Genomic DNA, 23,030 nt, shown 5'->3' on the forward strand with positions numbered 1-23,030 from the left:
TGCTCTTCCTTTCTAGCATATTCTATTGCAGTATTAAAACTTAGACCCTCTCTCTCTCCCTCAACCTGAGTACTCTGTGGCCCAAATTCTGTCCTTCTCTGCATCTGAATATTTCCTGCTAAATTATTATTGTTCTTTGGAGTTCTCTGAGTGCTGGTGACTGTGTGTGGGTGAGATGTGTTAGCTGTTGCATAGGGAAACAGCTACAATGTGTTACTCTCACATCATTTCCTACTTCTCCAGTTCTTTAAGGTCTAGAGAAATTCATGGGTCACTGGTCCCTATCAATGGTGTGTAGAGTGTGTGGAATACAGTTATCTGAGGGTGGGTAATATAAGGCTAGTACCTACATGATAGCAGACCCATGGGAGAAATAAGTATGAGGTCTCACAGGCACATCAGCCTAATAGATTTAGTAGGCACAAGCATCCATTAAATGTTGCTGGTTTTTCCCAAGGGCTTATATAATATCCTACTCTCAGTGTCTTGGGCATGTGACTTGTTCTGTTCAAAAAATATGGGCATAAAAGGATCACATCAGTGCTGAAAGGAAATCTTTAGAGCTGAAGGGTGGTTTTGATGTGCATGCTTCTCTTCTGCTGTGATGCTGGCAAATTCCAGGTGGATTCTTCATATCCTGGGTCCTGGGGACAGAAGCAGATTCCCAGCTGACTCTGATGGATCTTTCCTTAAAAGAAATGGAGATGCTTGTTATCACAGCACAACTCAGCATATCCTGATTGACAGTATGATATTCATCATATATAAAAATTATTTCATCAAGGGATGTCACTCAGCTTGTAGAACACTTGTCTAGCATGCATGAAGCCCTGAGTTTGATTCCCTCAAATCCCATAAACCAGGTGTGGTAGTACATGCTTGCAATCCCTGCACTCAGGAGGTAGAAGCAGGAGAACCTGGAATTCAAAGACACCATTGGTTACATAGTGAGTTCCAGGAAAGTCTGAACTGTTGGTCCTGTCTCAAAAGACAATTATAAAAAGATTTATTTAACAAATTATTTACCCATTTACCTGTTGGAAAACATATGCGGCAGTTACCATGCTGCAGAGTTATCTGGCTTTCTGCAGTGCTGGGAATGGAATGAGGGCTTGCATATCCTAAGGATGTATTCTACCATGGAGCTACAGCCTTAGCCCTGGGACAACTATTTAAATCAAAGTTGTGATATTGAACACAACTTATGGCTACTTTGATACGTCTGGAAAATTACAGGATTGACTTGTGAGCACTCTGGATGAACGGGGCTTATAGACTTTCGATGTTTTAAGTTGCTATTCTCAGAATTCCTTGATAGTTCAGGAGAAAGGAAATCCCCAGGGTCAAAGACCCAACATTCAACAACACTGCAGTGCCTGTCAGTACAGACTGGAGTTTCAGACCACTGTGTGCTCCTGTGCCTACCTCCAAGCTACATAACCACTCTGTTATGTTGCTGATTTCCATATGCTGTAAGACTTTTGTTTCTTCTGGAAACCAGAAGAAAGCAAAGGAAAAAAAGAAGAATTAAAAAAAAAAAAAAAAACTCTGCCCTTTCAAATGCTCGCAGCCAGCCAAACTCCCTGGGTTTGCTTTGACAGGCTGTCTTCCCTTCAAAATGAAAAGAGGCAGCAACGGACAGAAAGAAAGGCCAGCTGTTCGGTGAAGCGAGATACCTGCGCACATGCTCGAGAAGCGTCTGTTATTTCAGGAGCCCCAGAGTCTGCCGCCCCACACCTGCCTTGACACATTCCGGATGCATCAGCCTGCCTGCGCTGACGTTAACCCGAGAGAGGGAGGATCTGGCTAAATTGCATGTTTTTATACAGACTTAGGAAAATGTGAGGTTTGTGGGTTAGGAATGCACCGATACCATCATTAATCAGCAAGCAGGGCGAGAGAGTGTAGGGATGAAAAGAATACTCCGGTGTTGCGAAGATCAGAGAGAGAGATCAGAAGTACTGAGGAGATAAATTTTGCAAACATTTTTTCGATCCTGAAAGTTTTAATTCAGGTTTGTTGGTGCAAAGAACCAATACAGACAATGCCAAGGTCCTTGTTCATTCGCTCATTCATCTGAAAACCGTATTGTGAACAGTGTTAAGTCTGTTTGCAACTGGGATTTGAAGATAAGGAACAAAATATGGTTACTGAAGTCTTTTGGTGGTGGTTGTTTTGTTTTGTTTTATTTTGATAGTGTCTCTATGTAGACCAGACTGGCCTTGGACTCACAGAGATCCACCTGCCTCTGTCTCTCAAGCACTGAGATTAAAGCTGTGTGCTACCATGCCTCAAAACATTTTGTATCAAGGGCTGGAGAGATGGCTCAGTTGGTAAAGTGCTTGCTGTACAAACACGAGGACATGCATTCAATTCCCAGGCCTGTGTATAAAAAGCTGGGTATGGTGGCATGTTCTCATCACCCTGGTGCTGTGAATGGGTAGGTCCCTAGGGCTCTCTGGGTGGCCAGCCTAGCCTAATCGGTGAGTTCCAGATCCCATTTATAAACTCTCTTTCAAAACAAAATGAATTCAAACGAACAGAAACAACAAGGTGGATGACTCCTGAGGGACAACATATTGTAGCTGGAAACTTCAATGCATGAGTACAGTGTGTCTGATCCCCTCCCCCATCACCTTCCTCTCATATGAATCAACACTTTCTCATTCAAACCAGTCCTGTCTCCAGACTCATGACTTTTGATGTGCTTTGGGGACTTGTCTGGTCTAAGGGAACCTGTACCCAGGGGTGCAGCCCAGGTTGATCAGGACAATGCAAAGACTGGCATGTGGGAGAAACAGGGTGGGAGAAGCACTTTGCAAGCCTCTCCCTAGTATGCTGGAAGGAAGGGCTCACCAGCTGGGTACACAGGTAGAGAGAGAGGAACAGTAAGTAGCAGAACTGCTGAGACAGACCACTTCAGGGTCTGAGAACCCTGAGCTTGAACCTCAGCCCTTCCTTCCCAGTAGTGTGGACTTAGCTATCCACTAACCCTCCAAGAGCCCCACCTGCTGGCCAGGTTGCAACAAGGGTTATGTGAACAGTGGTCACAAACTCCATAACTGGCTCATACTGTTGGATTGGGGTGTTGGTATGCTATCTAAAAAGATGTTGCTATGCAGAATATGAAAAATGCAGTGTGATTCTGTTGGTCTGTGGTGAGCTTGATGGATTTTTCCAGTCTCTCAAGTAAAAAGCACGTGTTTCTGTAGATTAGCCATGTTCTCACATTGGGCTTCCTCAAGGTCCAAACACAGGATGAAGTTCATCTATGGTTATCAGAGGTGGTTAGATTTCTGTAGGAGATCAAATTATGTTCTTATTTTTATCCTGAAGCTCTATGCAGCCGTGCTCAATCTTAAATGCACACATGGGATCTCTAGGGATCTTGTTAAAAGGTAGCTTCCAGAGACTGGGGAGGTGGATCAGTGGGTACAGTGCCTGCTGCACAAGCCTGAGGACCTGAGTGGGGAGATGGACACAGGTGGATCCCTGAGGTTCATTGGCCAGTAGGTTTATATGATGGACGAAGGCCAAGTTCAATAGAGACCTTGACTCAAAAAAATAAGGTGGAGAGTAATAAATGAAAATACTCAAGAATAACCTCTGGCCTCTGTACTCACACACACGTACATGTACCCACATACATGCATGGGCACACACACACACACACACACACACACACACACACACACACACACAGCTTCAGACTCGGTAGGACTAAGGATTCTGTAATTCAATTATGTCCCCATTACTGATGTGCATTCTGTGGGTCCATCAAACTGCTCTAGAGTAGACAACCTCCTACAACCACATTACTCTAGGATTTGAGTGGGCCCAACCCACAAGTAAGAGCACAATCCAATGCCTCATGTTCCAGGGACTGGGAGAACAAAGACATGTACCTCAGAGGCCCCACACTCAGTCAATTTGTTTCTCTGTGCAAAACATGAGAAGGACCTGGCCGTTCATCTCCCTTAAAGCTCCCACAAATGCAACTGCACCTAGTCACCCCATGGTAGAGATCAGAAGACTACAGCTTAGTAGGTAAAGATGACTCAACCCAAGTTCATTGGCTGCTCAGCTGCTGGCTTTGGGCTCAGAGTCACATCCCTCGGATTTTGAGACCCACTTCTCTGTTTATAGTTAACCACTGGTAAGTTGATTGCTCTGCTTTTTTTTTATTTACTTTGAACTTGACTGTGTCTCCTTAGGTTTAGAGAGTGAACTCTTTTTTTCCTCATAAATTTAATTGCTGACATAAAGGGAAAAAACCCTGATGTAATTGAACAAGAAAATGTTTACAACCCTCTCCAAGCCATCGAGTTGCCGGCACACAAAATTTATGACAGCTAGCTAGGAAAGCAGAAATAAAAAAAAGGGGGGGTGGAGAGACCAAGACAGATGTGACTGAGGAACGGCTGGGTCGATAGATGAGTTGGCATCCTGATGCTCAAACACTCTGGCTCATACACTCCATGGTACTCAGTTAGGTCACTCTTTGGAGACTGTTTAACTGGATAATAAAGATTCACTTAATAAATGCCTCATTTTGGCAGAGCTAGACTCCTAAAGAAAACTCTATAAATTAGAAAGATGAGGTTGTGTTAAAGACTCAGGAGAGCTCTTCTCAGATGAAATCTAACTGCTGGTATTATAGTTTTTGTCTTTTGATACAGGGTCTCATTTATTCCATGCTGGTCTTGAACTTGCTATGGAGCCGAGGACAACTTATTCCCAAGTGTTAACCTCCTGTTTCTATGTCCCAGATGCTGGGATTATAGACATGCACCACCAGACCTGGTTTATGCAGTGCTGGGGATGAAATGCAGGATTTTTTGCATGCTGGGCTGGTGCTCCATCAACTTGAGCTACATTCTCAGGCCTGAAGTTGCTGAAGTTTTAAAGGTCATTTGTCCAGGAGTCTTGCATCAGCCCCTGGAAGAATTCAAACCTTCTGAAAGGAGATGCTCCCATGTTTTCATCCAACCCCAGATAAATGGATACAGATGTTCCTTGAACTTGATCAACTCGCCTCTCAGCATGAATGCAAAATTGATTGGGCCAAATCAGAGCCCATGCCAGTGAAGGCTGGCTGCATGCAGAAATAAAATCAGCCACCTCCCATTTACTTAGAAGTCTCCGGCTTAAAATACACTGGAGGAAAATGTGTGCTTCACTTTAGAGCAGGAGCCAAATTGCACAGCGACAAAATTATTCCCATCAGCGTGACAGCCTTAGCCAATCGTTCCCTTTTTTAATGTGCTGAAAGGAGGCAAGTTGGCATCATTAAAATAGGATTTTTTTTTCCAGAAATACATCATGAAGTATGGAGGAACTAGAAACAGAAGAAGGGACCCATGCTTCAATCTAATTCTGAGACTGGACCTTTTTGAGTTGTCTGCTCTGGGTATAAGATAAAGGCTTTAAGGAAATTCCATTGGCTGCCTCTTGTCTTTGATAGCCTTGGGATGGCATGGATATAAGTGATTTCCCTTTAACTCAGGTCCAGTATCTCCAGAAGCAACTCTTGCTGAATGACTATCTCCAATGATCTTTTATCTCCTATATTGCTTGATAAGCTCCAGCCTGATCATGCCTTTCCTGAGCTCTTAGTCAGAGGCCATTGATGGTATATGCTTTCATCTCCTCACTTTCCATGGGTCCCATGCTTCCCCTTGTCTTTCGTTCCCTTAGGATGCTCTAGAAGCAATCCAAAATGTGTGAACATCATAAGAAATGCAAAGGTTCACTCAGACAGCCTGTGTAAGGGATGTCTGGTCCAAAAAAGGCGGCCAGATGTGCCCATCTTTTTGCTAGCCTCTCCCTTTGGAGAAGGATTCATGCTCAGCCCCCAACAACGGCAAGCTTTTTGCTCAGCCTCAGCTCTCCCCGATTCCAGATGTCTTGTGTCCTCTCACATCTGTTTCACATTGCTACCCTCACTGCTGAGAAGTGACAATGTGCATTTCTTTCTGTGCTGAGTCTTATTCTGTCCTGTTGGGGGATGTCATCCTAGGTAATTAGGCTTCACTGTCTCTGCTTGTTTCTAGCATGTGTCTAAGATTTCCTTTCTCAGTTTCCTTTTTAAATCCAGTGATTTAAAGTCCCTCCTAAGAAGATGACTTAAAGAAAAAAGGAATAAATTCTTCAAACATCTATGAGAACACATAACTCCACTTTTATTTCAGAGAAAATTTGTCGACATTGATTTTAAGGATGAGAGTTGCACAGATGAAGGGAAGGCATATTGTTCAGTCAAAGCCCGGTGACGCAGGGGTCATCAAAGGTTCACCTCACGTGTCAACTCACATCTACTGGTGATAGAGTCTGACATGCTGTAGTACGAATGAGTCAGGCTGGTTGACAGGATTTCATGGAAAAAATTCAGAAATGTTAGCTGTGGGCTTGATGAGGAGATATGACCAACCATCCATTCACTTTTTAAAATGTTAACTCTGGTATGAGACAATTCACATTTTCCTTATTACTTCTAGCAGATATATTTACAAAGAAGTTCTGAGGAAAAAGTCAAAATTCCTAAGGCAAAGCATCAAGTGGCCTTTTCTCCTCAAGCAGTCATTTCTGCCCCAAAACTCAATCACACATGCCAGCTCTGATTGATTAACCCTTGCCAGGACTGCTACGCTAAGCTCCAGGATTGATTAGTAATGTCTACCACAGGTGAAAAGTAGTCATGGGTCCACATGGACCTAGCTTTGCTCAACATGCTATTTATTTATTCTGCTTGGGAAGACAATAAGACAATAAAGATACTGAAGGCATCTCATAGGGCAACAAATGAGTTATTCTCACATCTGCCGGAAGAGAAACGGGTGGGTGTCATCATGTCAGCAACCTTGTTCCCAAGTGTAGAGACTCTACCTTCTCCTCCCTCATATAGAATGCTTCACAAAACACTGAAGCTCTCGGCAGCAAATTCGGAGAGAAATTGGCATTCATCACCACCTGAGTCCAGACAACGGGGATCTCAGTCTATTTTCTACTGCTATTGTACAAGACTGTGGACAATGTGTCCATGTGCTGTACTCTTTTTACCTCGTGTATTTGAAATATATTCTCATTATATAAAATTTCAATTAAGAAATAACTATCAGAGAGGCATGCCAACCATGTAGGACATCAAGTCAAAATTATAAAGCAGAAAAGTGTAAGGCACTCTACCTACCTATAATTGTGTAATCTCTTAAATTATAGGACCCATAGCCAGTTGCTTCTCTTTGAAGAACAAGTTACTTCTGGGAGAAAACAGATCAGCCTGAAATGACCTCAATCTATGCTAGCTGTGGGCATTTATTGAGGCTCCATGACAGATTGGTAAACAAGGAAATTTAACACAGGTTTAGCCATCGTTCCTGGGAGTGTGGCCTTGACATGCCAAGTATTTATTATTATAAAATAAAACCTATGAAGTCAGTTGACAACACACCTTATGAGGGGCTCACATTTTACCATCAATGAACAGATACACAAAACTCTGCTAAAGCAACAGAGATCAAGTGAACCAAAACCTGCTCATGCTCTCATTGTTTTTATTTTCCTTTCTTCCTTCCTCCCTCCTTTCCTTCCTCCCTCCCTCCCTCCCTCCCTTCCTTCCCTCCTCCATTTATTTAATGTGTCTTTATGTGTGTGTCTGTGTCTCTGTGTGTATGTGTGTCTGTGTATGTGTCTCTGTGTGTGTTTTTCTGTGTGTATCCCTGTGTATGTGTCTCTGTGTGTGTTTTTCTGTGTGTATCCCTGTGTGTGTCTCTCTGTGTGTGTCTGTGTCTCTGTGTGTGTCTTTCTGTGTGTGTCTCTGTATGTATCTGTGTCTGTGTATGTGTCCTTGTGTGTGTCTGTGTGTGTGTGTGTCTCTGTGTGTGTCTCTGTGTGTGTGCCTGTGTGTGTGTCTCTGTGTCTCTGTGTGTGTGCCTGTATGTGTGTCTCTCTGTGTATGTCTCTGTGTGTGCATCTGTGTGTATGTGCCTCTGTGTGTGTGTGTGTGTGTGTGTGTGTGTGTGTGTCTGTGTCTGTGTCTGTCTCTGTGTGTGCGTGTCTGCTTTCACCATGTGGGTCATAGAGACTGAACTTAGGTTGTCCAACTTGGCATCAAGAGCCTTTGCTCTTCTTAACATGGAAGTGAGGTCAGTGGTGCCTCAAGTGAAGAGAAAAGAGTTTTGTCCTTTGAGAGACTCTGTAACATCCTACGCCTTTGGGTAGTCACACTTTATTATTCTCCATTGAAACACTCACACATTCATTACACACATCTCTGTGTTTTGTTAAAATTTTTTTTTGATAAAGTAATATACCAAGCTGTGTGATTTACTGTTAGTGACTTAGAATAAAATTTCTAGTTGATGCATCATCTGTGATCTCTGAAGCTAGTGGGTCTCAGATCCTGGGTGGCAAACTCAGGAAAACTGCATAGTGTTTCAAAAAGTGACATTTCCCTGCTAGAGAAAATCATGAAAATGTATATGGAAAGTTTAGATGAAACTATGTTTTGAAATGTGAATGTAAAGAATCCTCATTGAGGGCTGGAGAGATGGCTCAGTGGTTAAGAGTACTAGCTGCTCTTCTACAGAACCTGGGTTCAGTTCCCAGGATCCACATAGCAGCTATTGTCTATAACTCCAATTTCAGGAAATCTGATCCCCTCTTCTGACCTGTAGATTCCTACAGGCATCTGGTGCACATGCATATACTCATGTGCACACATAAATACACACAAAATAATCAATTAATTTAAATATTCTCACTGTTAAATTATAACCCCAGGGGTCTAGGGAGACAGCTAAGTGTGTAAAAGAACATTGTGCAAGCACGAGGACCTGAGTTCAGATCTCTAGAACCCATGTTTAGCAACAACAACAGCTGGGCCCTATGCTTCTGTAGCCACAACACTGATAAGAGGATTGCTGAGAGTGGCTACTTGCGAGCCTAGCTAAAAAGCAGTCAGCTCCAAGTTCAGTGAGAGGCCCTGTTTCAGGGAAATAAGGCAGACAGTGATGAAACAGGGTACCCAATTATCTGCTCCGGCCTCCACACACAAAACACACATACCGTTCCCACAAATTACAATTAAAAATTAAAAACTACATTCTAGCTTAAAATGCATATGTAACTAAGCACCAAATTCAGTATAATTGTTAGATATGAAACAATGCTATCTATATCCCACAACTAACTGAAAGTTGGCCAAGAAATTTTCGGAATCTAATTATTAAGAAATGGCAAGCACTCCTCAATAGGGCCGTCTGTTTGTGGGCATGCAGGATGTTTCACAATTAAAAAGTGACGGCTTCAGGACTTTCTTGTATGACATATGCCTTACAGTCTTGTCTAGAGAGTTGTACCTGGAAAGCTCTTTACAAATTGTCCAGTGTTTTCCTATTTCCTCACATAGAGTGAGGAAAGGAGGGAGAGTTTGATCTCCCTGCAGGGAAGGTTGACCCCCCAAAGATTTAGAGATAAAGAAAAATAATAGAGTTGTCAAAAAAGATTCCCTGCTCCCCATGGTCTTGATAGATATTTGTCAACTCTTGTCAGGGTGGGTTGTCATCACAGCTCTGAGCTTTCCCTGGAAAACAAGAAGCTACTGACTGTCTAATGCTTTCTTTCTTCCTTTCTTTTTTTTTTTTTTTTTTTTTTTTAATTTTATTTATTTATCATGTATACAGTGAATGTTCAGCCTGCAGGCCAGAAGAGGGCACCATATCACATTGTAGATGGTTGTGAGCCACCATGTGGTTGCTGGGAATTGAACTCAGGACCTCTTGAAGAACAGCCAGTGCTCTTAACCTCTGAGCCATCCCTCCAGCCCCCTTTCTTCCTTTCTTCCTTCCTTTCTTTCTTTCTTTCTTTCTTTCTTTCTTTCTTTCTTTCTTTCTTTCTTTCTCTCTTTCTTTCCTTCTTCCCTTCTTTCTCTTTTTTTAAGACAGGGTTTCTCTGTGTATCCCTGGCTGTTCTGGAACCCACTCTGTAGACCAGGCTGGCCTTGAATTCATAGATCCTCCTGCCTAGGTGTGTACCACCAACACTCAGCTTATAATACATTCTTAAATCATCACACAAGAGGATGATTAAGGAAACGGTCAGAGATTCTCTTCTAAGCACAAGAACTTGAGTTCAATCCCCAGAACCTACATTATAAACATTGGGCATGGTGGTATAATCCTAGAGCTGGGGAGTTGGAGAAAGAGGGGTCCCTGGGGCTTCCTGGCCAGTCAGCCTATCCTGTGACAGATCCTGTATTTAAAGGACAAAGAAAGCAGACAGTATCTGAGGAACAGCTCCAGATGTCCTCTTTACTTCCATGTATACACATGTAAACTTGCATGCACTGACAGACACATACACACACACACACACACACACACACACACACACACACACACACACACCACAAAAGAGGGAGTTATGGTAGGCCCTATCAGGTCTGCATGAGAAAGAGCTACTGTTTGGTAAGGACATGCTACGGTTGATTACTGCTGTATTATTTCAGATACTGCAGTAAGGATGGAGAGAGGTAGTAAGCAAATTCACATTACTGAAGAGTGAAATGAAATATATATAATTTATTTGGCAACTGTAACCAGAGAATGTTATGCCTCAGGGCAGTATAAACTATTTTATTTTATTTTATGCCTTTGAAGAACAATAAGAAAAAAACAATCACTGTTGATGATGCAGGACAATTTTTAGTTGGTGTTAATGATACAAAACAAGTTGGGGATGGAGCTTGGTGATCGAGTGATTCATCTGAGTGTAATGAGACCATCAGTGTCACAGAGCAGAGTAGCTGTGGTGACCCACAGAAGATCTTAGTCCCTAGTCATAGCATCCCCCAAATCAGAATACACAGGTGACAGCCAGCTCTGGGGTAATGGTAAGAGGCTATTAACATCACATCCTGGAAAGGGGTGAGGAGGCCCAGAAGACTCTCCCCTGACTTCTCAGTCACCACTGCCTCCTACCCCAGCTACTCATGGACTTGGAAGGCATGAGAGTTATATAGGAGATGAAAGGTTGACTGAGGGTGGACTCTTCAGCAGAGCAGTATCGCATGAGTCACCCACTCTGAGGTGGGGCTTCTAGTGGTGCAGCTGGTCCACAATTGCTCTTGTTCCTGTAAGTAACCCCAACAAATGTACTGGCTCACCATGTGGTCTCTGGTGGAAGCCTGTTTTTGGTCTGCCTATGCTCTCTCCATATAGAATGGATACTATATGATGTTCTTTATGTCTCTTCGGAAGTCATGTAACAAGCAGATATCTTGGCAGCCCATAGCCCAGTCAAGTGGGCATGAGGTAAGTCACCAGGCTCTGTATGTGAGCCAGGCGTACTTAACTTGGATTGCAGATAGATAAGAAGGAGATACTGTCCAGGATGCCCCATGGTGAATTCTGCAGCAGGGCCACAGACCTAGAACAAGGAGCTTGTCCTCAGAAATCAGGAAGACCTTCCTCACTGCTTTTCAGGAAGTCTGCCTTCTAAAGCACAGAGTGGCCAGCTTTGTTTGCCTAAGCTCTACAAGTTAGAGGCCAAAATGGGAGCTTTTGTCTTATAGTTTGTGTTTTCAAAGGAGGCTGTTCCATCCTCGAGTGGGTAAAAGCTGATTCCTGGCAGGTTGGGGGTACCAGACATAGACTTCTTCTAATACATAAACACATACACACACACACACACACACACACACACACACACACACACACACACACATCTCTGTGCACATGCGCTAATACACACAGTAACTTAGAATAGTAAAACTCCAAGGGGGAAAAGATGATGAAATAAAAAAAATTCTTAGACCACAGAAGGCTGTAGATAAGAGAGTAAGCACATCTTCTAAAGCCTGATGATTGACACCCCAACGACCCTGATGTTCAGACCTGCCCAACAGATGCATCAGGGCTTTAGGAAAGAGGTTGGACAGACAAGGACTTTTTTACATGTCATTTTACATTAAAAAATGTGTGAGCCAAGCTTCTGTCTCTGAGAGTCTCATTTACTCACATCCCTGTGGAGCTGACACTTTGGAACTGAAGCAGGTGTTGTGCTTGGACAGAATCACACCACTGGGATCTTCCAGACAGGATTTGTTGTCTTGCTGTCTCTGTCTCTGCAGTGGGAGGAGACAGAACATCCAGAGAGATTTGCAATTGGTGGAAGTATGTTGAGGGACTTAGAAAAAGGGGAGAATGTTATGGATCAGGGAATGGTCATTCTTTCTAATTAACCAGTCGTTATTCCAGGACTCCTGCTGTTGCTACTAAAAACCACCCAGAAAGCTAAGGAGAGAAAGTAGAAAACACCCAAAAGAAAGTGGAGAAACAGGGTGTGGCTGTAATCCCTAGCACTCAGGAGCTCGGGCAAGAATATCATGGGTTTGAAGCCCACCGGGGCTACATAGAAAGGTCCTGTCTAAAAGAATGAATGAAAGAGAGAAGAAAGGGGGAAGGAGGAAGAGAAGTGTGGAGAGGAGAAAAGAAGAGGGAGTAGGGGAGGGGAGAGAAGGGAGATAGAGGAGGGAGGAAGAGAGGGAAGAGGGGGATCAAATAAGAAAGTTACTACGATTTGATTTGTCTTCTTATCATCCCGGGATATTGGCTCACTGATGTAGCTGTTGGCTTTGATGCTTTCCCCAAGATCACTTGTTTCTTCAGTCACTTAATGAGTGTCCCCTCCATGCCAGACATAATCGTGAGTACTACTTTACCTGGTGATAGACATCAACCTTGACTCTAACTCCAGGGCAGATTTTTCCTTTCAGAGACGTACTAACTCTGATAGGTTCCCCCCACCTTCATTTAATAAATGTCTCTCCACTCCACTCATCACCAGTGTGTGATAAGGGTGTATTTTCTGACTGTGTCATATGCGTGAGTTCCTCCTCTGGCAGGCTTTTTAATCCATGTCTGAGGGCAGTCAGGACTAAATGAAATTATGAGGACAAAAAAGGAAAATGCAAAAAAAAAAAAAAAGTTTTAATTGGCTAACTCTGATCTGCCTGCTGTGATTGTATCACAGGCTTGGCAGCTTGTCACTTGTGGTTGCTAAGCAACCCTGCACAGGAAGGCAAACATGTCAGCCTGTGTTTTCTGTCCTGTTGTTTGAGTCTCTCAGAGTCTGGGGCTGAAGGCTGGTCCCATTTGACCCTTAACTGGGGCCTGGGATGCCCCATGTGTCCTCATGTATAACCCCCTGGTTTCAACTCAAAGCTGTCGTTTCACGGAGTTCGTGGTAAAACTACAGCTCTTATTCAATGCTCTAGCTATGGCCTTGTCAGAGACCCCAGTGACCCTTGCTCAGGTCTTCCTGAGCCCTGAGATACATCGACAGAGCAGGGTGAGAGAGTTGTGGGCAGAAGAAGCAGAGTGTTTGCCTTCTCTGGCCAGTGGGAACTTCTCTCTCTTACTGTTCCCTTTACCCATAAGCTCACAGGAAACCAGACAGCCATGGGTCTGTTTGACTTGTGCAAGCTGTGTGGCTTCAGGCATGCTGCTCAGCCCCTCTGTGTCTCTGTTGCCTCATCTTGGAGAAAAGAGTGTTGTCATATGGGGATATCAAATACCTCTCAGGGTGCTACCAGGGTCTTGCTGAGAAGAATTCAAGTAATCATACTGACTTAGCTCCTAAAATGTTTGGTAAAGGAGTTACAACTGTACATTTTCACACACACACACACACACACACACACACACACACACTCACACACACCATGCCCAAGCATCTTAAGAGAACTTCACAGCATTTGTGGATCCCAGGATGTCTTCATGAGTTAGAAATGAGATTCAAAAGGCCAGGGTGATGTGTCTGAAGCCCTGTTACAGAGACTGGAAATACAAGCCCAGATGCCACCATGAAACTTGACCGGAATGGGGTATGAAGAGTTGGATGCTGAGCATGTCTTGTAGGTGATGGGTACCAGGGTTTGTCCTAGGTACTCAGAGCAGTGCTCAAAAGACACAGTTTTCATAAAAAAGGCACTTACTTTCTCAGGAGGCATCACATACCCCAGGCAGTCAGTGTCACATGGAAACGCCTGGGCTCCCCTTGAAGCTAAAGAGGTTCTCCAACACCTTGAGGACACTCTGCCTTCCTTACTGTGGTATCCAAACAATCGCCTGGCCTGGCTAGTGCTCTCATTTAGTCCAGTTCCTCTTTCCACCCTACTTGTTTTCTTGCTGTTCCTCAGATTGAGAGCCCTGGGACTGTGGCATGAACCACTGCAACAGGGAACAGAGATGCACACGTGGCTCCCTTCTTGGCTTGCTTTATGCCATTGCTGGGGTAAGGTTAGCAAAGCCTTCCTCAACATTCCCATCTGGCATTGTAGCCCTTGTTCAGGAATTCTCTGCCCCACTTCTGTGCTGTGAGATGGCCTTTCTGTATGCTGTGAATATGTGTTGCTACCATTGGTTAATAAAGAAGCTGCTTTGGCCTATGGCGAGACAGGTTAGAGCCAGGCAGGAAATCCAAGAGAGATAACAGGGAGAAGAAAGGCAGAGCCAGGGGAGATTGCTGTGGGCTCCTGGGGAGCAAGATGTAATGGAACACAGGTAGAACCTTGAGACATGTGGTAATACATAGATTAATAGAAATGGGTTAATTTAAGATAAAATAGCTAGCTATCAATAAGCCCGAGCCACAGACCAAACAGTTTGTAATTAATATTAAGCCTCTGAGTGATTATTTTATGAAAACCGCTGCTGCCTGGGTGGGACTTGGCAGGACAGAGAAACATCAGTCTACACCCTGTGCTTTATTTATTTATAGGAAAGCATCAACCGTTCATCGTCTCACTGTGAGTTTCCACCGGGAGGTAGATTTTGATTCACTGTTATCTTCCTGGTACTTGAATGGGGCCTGTCACCTAAGGTGCTTGATAAATGTACTAATTGTATAGAAGCCCCAGTGTGAGGTTCCTTCTGCCCTGCTCTTCCCCACTTGTGCTCCCTAACTCTCCATCCCTCACGAGGTGGCAGGTGCAGAGGTAGCCTCCTTTTGGAATTCCTGTCCTTACCTCCTCCCAGTCTTCACCATGGGGGTTGCACTAGTTACTGTCTCACTGCTGTGACAACACAGCTGACAAAAATGACGAGGAAGGAAGGGTTTGTTTCGGCTCACAGTCTGAGGGTGCAGTCCATCACAGCAGGGAAGGCGTGGCAGGGAGAGAGCAAGGCAGCCACTCACATGGAACCCACAGTCAGGAAGCAGAGAGAGATGAGTGCTGACGCTCAACTCTCCTCCTTCTTACTCTGTCTGGGGCAGGATGCTGCCACTCACATTTAAGGTAGCCATCCCCACCTCAGTTAACTCAGTCCCATCACAGACATGCCCTGAGGGTTATCTTCTAGGCAATTCCAGCTTCTGTTGAGTTCACTATCAGAATCACTTCAATATCAACCATCCAATCATCTGTTTCCCTCGTATCTCATCAGGGGTTTGGCTCATCGATAATGAGAAGAATAATTAAATAAGAAGTAGGTGTCTTTGATGTGTAGCTTGGATGCTCTCTCTGATCCAAATCCCGAACCTGATTCCAAAGCTTTATCCCCACCCCACCCTCTCCCTCCAGACCAAGCCTGAAGAGGCACATGAAATCCACATGAGATTCATCCGCACAGTCTCAGCTCAGGGTATTGACCCTGGGACAGCACAAGTATATAAAACTTGCCCAGGTGACAACAGCCAACATTTACATCTTGGCAGGTGTGACTTTGGGAATGGTGATTCTTTGCTGTGAGCTTGTCCTATCATTTCAAAATGTTTAGCAGCCTTCCTGACCTCCACCCACACACTACTCACACACACTGGTGTGACAAACAAAATGCCCGTAGATGTGACTAAAGGGTCCTTTTGAAACAACTTGTGTGTCCTCCCGCTGAGAAACATTAGCCCAATCCTTTGCTATGAATTAGTCAATTCAATCCTCACAACAGTGTTAAAAGAATGTACTATTGTTCAATCTGTATGGTGTAGAGATGAGCCCAGTGACACGCCAAGAGATTAGGCACCCCCCTGAAAGGCACACAACTAGGATTCAGCAGAATGAAGATGTAAACTAGGTCATCTGGCTTTTGTATTGACATAAGGAACTACCAATCAATTAAGGCCAGAAGTAGAATAGAGGATAGGATGGGCAGGTATTAAGTGGTATTAGGTGTTTGTGGTATCCAAATGCTATTCTATAGCCCTTTTATGGATTATTTGATTTAATCTAGCCTTTTAGGCAGTGACTTTTATCTATAGCACTATTCAGGGTAGGAAACTGAGGCACAAAAAGTGCCCACCTAACTGAAGATGAATCAGGCAAAATTCAAAGCTGGGCACATTGACTCTCAGATTCATGACTGACTCTCTCAGACTCATGTTTGGGAAGTGAGGGACAAAGTCCCTCTGCTCTGAGCCTTGCAAAGTCACCCTGCCCCCTTGCTCTGCTTTCTCTGCCAGGTGAGCCTGGTCCTATGCTCATACTCTTCTGAAATGGCTTCTGTACTCCTCACATTCAACCTGCCTGACTCCCCAGGGCACCTAGCCCTGAGGGTCACAAGGAGCAGCTTTCATGTTCCAAAGCAGTTTCACACTTAAAGCCAAACATGTGGGGGCAAGTGCCAGAGGCTCCCTCCGGGGCTGAACTTCCAAAATGGGGTCAGCCTTTGTCTTCAAACTAAGCAGGCTTAAGAGAAGGCAAGTTGGGCGATCCTGAGGGCATTTTCAGACTGTAAGAGTCTCTTCTCAAAGGTTAAAAAAAGAGAAGCCACAAGGCACTGTCCTCAATTCTCCCCCTTGTAGCTGTTACCAAGGCAGAGGTGGTTGTGTGTTCCAGGGGTGGCCCCTGACATGATTGCCTGCGTGTTTAAAATAATGACCTGGTGGTCATTTTCTTGCAGCCTGTTCAGCCAACTAGCCCAAATAGAATTATTGGGAAATTGTAACATAATGGGCAAAATGTTTCTTCTGACCTTGGCTGTGGTTAGTTGGAGTGACTCGAAGGAAGGAAGCAAGGTCTCCATTCATCCTGAGATGACAATTTGCACTGCCTTCTCCAAACAGGATGACCCTAAAGTGGCAGGAAGGACCAGTGTGAAGGGACAGCAGTTTATCACCTGTGCATTGAGATACGACTGACCACTGTGCCCACAGGGGAAGAGGTGCTGGGGATGGGGGATGTTCCATGACTCCTCAATGAAGCAAGGTCAGCTCCTCTTACATACTCTCAGCTTCACCAAGATGCAGAGGAAAAGACAGAAAAGACACAGCACAAGCTATTCTCCTTGTAAAGACTTTTTTCATAAAAATCTCAAAATGAAGCCGGGCGGTGGTGGCGCACGCCTTTAATCCCATCACTCGGGAGGCAGAGCCAGGCGGATCTCTGTGAGTTCGAGGCCAGCCTGGGCTACCAAGTGAGTCCCAGGAAAGGCGCAAAGCTACACAGAGAAACCCTGTCTCGAAAAACCAAAAAAAAAAAAAAAAAAAAAAAATCTCAAAATGGTGACCAGGTGAGAGCAGTGAGCATCATGGGGAAAGGAGGGAGGAAATGTTGGCCATGCCAGGTCCTGAAAATGCATGCTCAAGCTGCAGCAGTTACAAAGAGAAACGTGTGTACGATGCAGAGAAAGGTCAATGAATCAAAGCATATGACTTTAAAGAAAATGGTATCATTCTCTTGTTCGAGCTCTCCCCTTCCTCCTTTTGCATTCATACATACACACTTTCATGAACACATGTATACATAGGAAATGTATTGTTGTAAATCAACTAAGACAACAATGCTTATTAAGCAGGATAGACTTGGGAAAACAGAAAGCACCTTAGATATTTCAACACAGGGGACTTAACTCAGGTGGTTGTTTATAAACACACTGATAAACAAGAGGAACAAAGAGGCAGGACTTGTACTTCCCAGAGTTAACACCTGCTTTCAACCCCAGAGAATTAAAATGCAGGTGATATTATCCAGAGACTGGGAATCTGAATTCCCTTTGATGTTGCCAGGAGCAGGAAAGCAGCTTCTATATTTTCTCACCTATTAATCTCATGTGACAGTTCCACTGCCAAAAGCTAACACCCCATTGCTAAGGATTCTGGGAAATGTAGTTTTCAGGCATCTCACTGTGTTATTGAAGTGGGTCATATACCAGGAAAGGCACAGAACTGAGATCCAATAGACAGAATCTGGTGAAGAGGGTTGTATTAGTTTCTGCTCTATTGCTGTGAAGAAACAACATAACCAAAACAACTTACAGAATAAAGAATTTAATTGGGGCCTTGCTTTCAGTTCCAGAGAATGAATCCATGACCATCATGGCAGGGAGCATGGCAGCATGACCATCATGGCATGGTGCTAGAGAAATAGCTGAGAGCTCACACCTGATCTGCAAGTTGCAAGTTGTGACAGTCAGGGGTTCTATGTGACACTGGGCTTGTCATGGACTCTTAAAACCTCAAACCCACCCCCCAGTGACATGCCTCTTCCAACAAGACCACATCTACTCCAATATGGCCACACCTTCTAATCCTTCCCCAAAGGTTCCACTAACTGGGAACCAAATACTCAAATATATGAGCCTATGAGGGCCATTCTCATTCAAACCACCACAAGGGTCAGAAACATGATTAAGAACCAAAATAATATATTAATGTAAATAAATAAATAAATATATTAATATAAATAAGCTTAAAACCCAACAGACTATCAAGTAAAGGTGGGGTTGTACACACACAAATGGCTTAGCATGTCTGCCCAATGGAATGCTACTCAGGAGGGAAATCACAAGAACTTTAGTGCACACATCAACATGGATGTGATCATCAGCTTTGTGTTGCTATGAAAGAAAAACATCTGGATCAACAATTTAACAAATGGAAAGATTCATTTTGGCTCATGGTTTCAGAGTTCTTTGCCCATGGTCGTTTGCCTTTGATGCTTTTAAATTTATGGTGAGACCACATGACATGGGAAATGTTACCTCCTGATGGCCAAGGAGGAAAAGAGAAAGAAGAAGGAAGGAAAAGATAGAGGGAGGGAGAGAGAGAGGTATTAGGGTCACAGTATTCTTTCTTCAAGGGCATGTTGCTAATAACCTATTTCTGCCACGTAGACACAATCTCCTAAAAGTTCCAGCACCTTCCAACATCACCACCATTAACTGGAACCCAAGTCCTCAACATATAATACTTTAGGGGGAACATTCCAGATCAAACCATAAGAGATTGATCTCAGTAACAATGATTGAATGAAGTAAGTCACAGAAATTTATAATGATATTCCATCTATTTTAAGTTCCAAAACTGAAAAAAAAAAAAACCACAACCACTCAGGCAAACATGACTGATAAAGTGGTAAAGCCATGGAGATAATTGATTAAATAATGCCAGAATTGTGGTTACAGCAGAAGGGAGAAGACAGGAGGCATATCCAGATGATGGTGTGGTGTGTGTATGTGTGTGCGTGTGGGGGGGGGGGGGGGTAAGCCAGACGACCTTAGGTATCCTTCCTCAAAAAAGCCATATACCTTATTTTTAAAATTATCGTTGTGTGTGATCCCGTATGTGTGCACATGTGAATGCAAGTGTACTCACCTCTGCATGTGTGTGGAGAAACCTGAGGTCAATGTTAAATGCCTTCCTCCACCATTCTCCACAGTGTGCTTTGAGATGGGGTCCCTCATTGAGCCTGGGGCTCACCATTTCTGCTAATCTGGCTGATTAGTGAGTCTTCAGAGTCTACCGGTCTCTGCCCCTCTAACACTGGAGTTATAGCATGCACCACCATGCCCAGTTTTTACATGGGTTCTGGAAGATGGAACGCTAGTCTTCGTGTTTGTATGGCAAACACTTTACCCACTGAGCCATCGTCTCAGTCTACTTTATTTTTGACACAGGGCCTCTCAGTTGCCTGGAGCTGACTGGTGCTGCTAGGATGACTGGCTAGCAAACTCTGCCTCTCTCTTCCTCTCCAGTGCTAGGCATTATACACCTGCTTTTGTTTTGTCGGCTGTGGATCAACCTCAGGTCCTCATGCTTGTCCCTTTATCAGTTGAGCCATCTTCCCAGCCCATATAGGAGTACTCTAGTTCATGAGCTGGATGGTAGGACGATTAGTTTACTATGCTGTTGTCTAGACTGTGTGTGTGTGTGTGTGTGTGTGTGTGTGTGTGTGTGTGTGTGTGTGTCTGTCTGTCTGTCTGTCTGTCTGTCTTCTTGGCACATATCACAACAAAATTGAAAAACAGAAAAAAAAAAGAAACAGATAAAAAGAAAAATCCAAACTGTGTAATGATATGAACAAACATTCAATAACATTTTGGATCCAAGGACTGTAAATTTAAATAACCTGATAGCATTGATTTAACAGTGGTTTAACGTAGATGTTAAACCCTATAGCTCTGGTTGCAGAGGGCAGTGAGAAATCCTGTTCTCTAGGCAAAAGCCTCACGTGGTTGCACAGTTCTACTAAGCGATTTGGCAGTTTACACCAGGAACTTTGAAAAATGCCCGAATCTAGGGAAAATGGCTCAAAACTCCAATAAAAAGTTTTATGCTCACAATGGCGGTCATTTTACTGTTGTCATAATACTGAGAAATTTAGGAAGATTATGGGAGCAACTAAATCATGATGGATACAATGAAGCATTATACAGCACTTAATGATGATTGCAGAGATTGTCATTATCCTGGGGAAATGCTTATGTAGGATTATTTAGTGAGAAAAGGCAAACCACAAACTTCATACCCAAAATGACCCCATCTACTCACACTGGAAAGAAATGCAGCAATATCAATAGCCACTGCTTTGGATGCCAAGATCACCAATACTTTTTTTACTTTCCTTTTTTTCTGTATTTTCCAATTTCCTAAAATGAGCAGTTATTATTTTTATGGTGGGGAGGGAACGGTGTGGGGATTTAATAAAGAATAAAAGTCTAGTTTGACGCATGTTTTCTTTCCGAACGGTTGTATTACACAGGGTTTCAGCCTTTAGCCTGGCACAACTCCAAGAACATTGTCTTGTGGGAAAGATATGGAAGGCAAGGTCATTCCCACACCATCCTTTATTTCTACCTGGGCTTACACAGCGATAGAAGTGTAGTCAGTAGCTACTGAGTGGTGCTATCCACTCTGTTAGCTCTATGTGTTATTCCTGTGAGATGGAAATTCTATTCTCATTTTAGTGTGGGAGAAACTGAAACTGTGCTGGGTTATGACACTAACATGGCCACTACATGACAAAGCAGTTTGTCCCTATTCCGGTAAGATGAAGTGCCAGAGTACATAGTCACAGAAACGTAGCTTGGAAAGTACTCTGGATCGAGCGTTCTACTCACCTCACAACCTCTGAGACTTTGGATGGATTTTATTTAGCTTTCTTGTGCCTCAGTTTACCACAGATAGATGGGAATAAGAGTAGCATCTTTCTCATAAGGTGTAATACCATCCAAGCTATTAGATGGCTCCTGGCACTCAGGACACACATCCACATTTTTGGCTGAGAAAAGGATGGGATTGACTGAAGTCATCTGTACTCTGGCTTACCCCCTGGAATAGCATCTGAGATGATATGGTCCAAAATGTAATTGCATGGATGGAGGTTATAAAGACCAGAAAAGGGCATCAAGTAAGCAGAACTCCCCATTGTGAGCAGCTGAGGTGGTCCTGGTTCCTAACCTGTTCTGTCCAAACACTGTGTGGGATGTCACAGCCCATGTCTTTTGCCAACAACAGTAAGACTAGGCTACAATCATGAAAAGCAGTCACCTCTCCAGGAACTGTATTCCTTATGGTCATATTATCCTAGGGTCACTTTGCGCCATGGGAGGGAGGCAAGCAGGCACCTTGAATAAAGAAAGAACTTGAGAGAGGCATCCTTGCCTTGCCTAGGGCTGAGAAATGGCCATGGAGTTTGTAGAGCCCCACCGTATCCCTAAGAGCTTTGTGTCTTTGTCAAGGTGAACATGCGACTGCAGGTGTCTCTTTCAGACCAGAGGGGATTGGGCTGGTGGGTGTGGTCTCCGTGGTTTCCCCTTCAACCCATATTCCAGCTGTTACTTACCAGCACTCCCTGATCAGGGGAGTGGTGCTGTCCAGTGCTTCTTCAGTGGGGTTTGTCTGCTAATTGTCGTTTTTTCCCCTGGCATCTGGGTGGTCAGATGTAGGTGCTGTGACAGAGATCACAACAGAAAGACAGACGAAATACAGCCTTTTTTTCTAAGCGCAGCCCTGCTGGGTGCCTTGCCTTTGGACGGTGACCACCCTATGCTGTCTTAAGAAGCTGGACATCAGTTGGGACTCTACTGCTGTGGCTACAAATAACCTATGGGGAAGATACCTGACAGTATTTTCAAAAACCAAATATATACTGAACCCGTGACCCAGCATTTCCACTCTTGGGTACATGTTCTGGAGAAAGGAGTGTTTATGTTCATCCAAATGCAGAACTTAAAAGGTTTATGATGGCTTTATTAATAACAGGCAGAAAGTGTGACCTTTATGCTCATCAGCTGGGAAATGGATAAATCTATTACAGCAATATTCACTCTATGGAATTTTATACAGCAGTAAAAAAAAAAAAATGAATAAAATACGGCTTCAGTCAACAGTGCAGATCCGTCCCATATAGTAACGGTAAGGAAATCAAAGCAGACAGAAAACACAACAGTGTGTGTTCTGTTTGAAAATGTTTCCCAGATCATGCTGGATTGATTGAATGATTGATCAATCAATCGATTGCTTGCTTACTTGATTGATTGATTGATTCATTCATTCATTGACTGAGACTGAGTATCCCTATGTGGCCCAGCTGACCTGGAGCTGACAATCATCCTGACTCAGCTTTCCAAGGGCCTGGGATAATAGGTGTGCATCACCATGCCTGGCTGACTTTTTGACTTCATGATGGTGCAAAAGACATAAGATTCAATTTGAATTTTTAAATTAAGGTTTTTAAAAATTCTCTCTCTCTCTCTCTCTCTCTCTCTCTCTCTCTCTCTCTCTCTCTCTCTCTCTGTGTGTGTGTGTGTGTG

The 23,030-nt window shown here is 43.8% G+C and overlaps 1 long non-coding RNA gene across 1 annotated transcript; it reads right to left on the reverse strand.

Annotated features, from left to right (window-relative positions):
* Positions 1 to 380: 380 nt before the first annotated feature.
* LOC131899994 (uncharacterized) lies at positions 381 to 22,712 on the reverse strand. Its single transcript, XR_009376159.1, has 3 exons — positions 22,061 to 22,712; positions 12,019 to 12,124; positions 381 to 688 (listed from the first exon to the last, which is right to left on the reverse strand). It is a non-coding gene; the product is annotated as an uncharacterized LOC131899994 (long non-coding RNA).
* Positions 22,713 to 23,030: the final 318 nt, after the last annotated feature.

This window comes from Peromyscus eremicus, chromosome 1, assembly GCF_949786415.1.
Source record: "Peromyscus eremicus chromosome 1, PerEre_H2_v1, whole genome shotgun sequence".
Taxonomy (NCBI): Eukaryota; Metazoa; Chordata; class Mammalia; order Rodentia; family Cricetidae; genus Peromyscus; species Peromyscus eremicus.